The sequence below is a fragment of the Salmo salar genome, unplaced genomic scaffold (genome assembly GCF_965601325.2).
Source record: "Salmo salar unplaced genomic scaffold, fSalSal1 ptg000888l, whole genome shotgun sequence".
In the NCBI taxonomy this organism is placed as follows: Eukaryota; Metazoa; Chordata; class Actinopteri; order Salmoniformes; family Salmonidae; genus Salmo; species Salmo salar.
The window spans coordinates 250,467-252,628 of NW_027675538.1; the positions used below are offsets into that span (position 1 = coordinate 250,467).

At 41.9% G+C, this 2,162-nt stretch overlaps 1 long non-coding RNA gene across 1 annotated transcript; it reads left to right on the top strand.

Annotated features, from left to right (window-relative positions):
• Nucleotides 1-225: 225 nt before the first annotated feature.
• LOC145877337 (uncharacterized) lies at nt 226-1,870 on the top strand. Its single transcript, XR_014391657.1, has 3 exons — nt 226-1,276; nt 1,424-1,466; nt 1,561-1,870. It is a non-coding gene; the product is annotated as an uncharacterized LOC145877337 (long non-coding RNA).
• The last annotated feature ends 292 nt before the right edge of the window (nt 1,871-2,162 follow it).

Here is a 2,162-nt window from a genome sequence, read left to right on the forward strand (position 1 = left end):
ACATCTGCCAGGATGGGAGGGGTTCTCATTCCTTTTCATTCTCTTTCATTCTCTTTCATTCTCTTTCATTTTCACTCATTGTCTGTCTGTCTGTCTGTCTGTCTGTCTGTCTGTCTGTCTGTCTGTCTGTCTGTCTGTCTGTCTGTCTGTCTGTCTGTCTGTCTGTCTGTCTGTCTGTCTGTCTGTCTGTCTGTCTGTCTGTCTGTCTGTCTGTCTGTCTGTCTGTCTGTCTGTCTCTCTCTCTCTCTCTCTCTCTCTCTCACACAATAACATTTATTTTTATTGAACCTTTATTTAACTAGGCAAGTCAGTTAAGAACAAATTCTAATTTACAATAACAACCTACACCAGCCAAACTCGGACGACATGACTGTGACGCCGCAGTAAATGTCTATTACCAGAAAGATAAGGATCTTCTTTCAATAATTACAATATATTATGTTTGTTTTGGATTAACTTCTGAAATAAATCTTTCTTGAACCAAATATTTAGGTGCTACTGATGTGGTGGAACAGAAAGTCAAGTGTTATTGACAATTTATCAAACTCGAATGGATTTGAAATACATAAAATAGTAAAATATATTTCTAACTGTTTTCTAGGTAACAGCAATTGTCTTTAATTTGGTAAGGTTCAGTACACATTTGGCGTTTTAGACATTTGGACTTCTGAAGAATACAAAAATATGTTTTCATGAGTTCACTCATGTTCCGTAGATTGAGACTTGAGAGAAAGAGATGGGGAGCAATTGCTCCAAAGGGAGGAGAGAGGAGAGGGACATTACCACTTTCTCCAAAAAGAGAAGTTTGTCTTTGGGAAGAAAAAAGGAGTACACTGAAGGGAGGAAAGCAGAGGGCAACAGTGGAGAAACGCTCTTTCAACAAAGGTCAGACCAATTTCCCTGAAATGGTTCAAGTCAGTATTGCCTTGTGTTGTAGTACCAGGTTGAGGACATAGAGGCCAGTGTTACCTCTATCTCTCATTGTCTCTCCTAGTCTTCCTGGCCTACAATCCCCAGTCTCCCCAGCCTACAATCCCCAGCCTACAATCCCCAGTCTCCCCAGCCTACAATCCCCAGTCTCCCCAGCCTACAATCCCCAGTCTCCCCAGTCTACAATCCCCAGTCCCCCCAGACCGACAATCCCCAGTCTTCCCAGCCTACAATCCCCAGTCTTCCCTCACAGCTGAGGGTGGAAGCAGTCTATGTGCCCCAGTGATCAGCAATAAGGAAGTAGGAGGTAACATCAACATCACTCAGAACAACACTCAGAACAACGGTAAAAACATAACTCTTCCACTTTCTTTACATGCTGTGAGGAAAAGGTTTCCTCTGACATATTATTATATTCATACTTTATTCAATCAAATCACCTTCAGAACTGTAGGAGAATATAATATATTTTCCTATTTTGTTCAATTTCTAGATGACTCCTCCCAGGTTGCACAATGCAGTGCCACGCTAAAAGGGTAAGTTGTCAAACGTTTTACTTTGTGCGCGTGTGATGTGGTGTGGGTGTAAATGAATAGTTTTTTTGGTTAAACCATCTCTCTTTGTCCACAGTGAGTTGCGTGGTGGTCTGTCTCCAGTATCCAGAGAGACCCAGAGCGCATCAAGGAACACACACTACCACCACAATATGAAGAGAAAGACAACACAAAGAAGACACAATACATAATGAATGATAAATACATCTGCTTAATGCATTATTATGATGCATGACATAGCAGCTAATAGGTTATTTTGCATTGCGTATTATGCAGATGAATGCACATATAATGCATTATGAAGAGGGTATTCATAGGAGGTGTTACCATAGGAGGTGTTACCATAAGAGGTGTTACCATAGGAGGTGTTACCATAGGAGGTGTTACCATAGGAGGTGTTACCATAGGAGGTGTTACCATAGCCATAGGAGGTGTTACCATAGGAGGTGTTACCATAGGAGTTGTTAACATAGGAGGTGTTACCATAGCCATAGGAGGTGTTACCATAGGAGGTGTTACCATAGCCATAGGAGGTGTGACCATAGGAGGTGTTTCCATAGCCATAGGAGGTGTTACCATATGAGGTGTTACCATAGGAGGTGTTACCATAGCCATAGGAGGTGTTACCATAGGAGGTGTTACCATAGGAGGTGTTACCATAGGAGGTGTTACCATAGG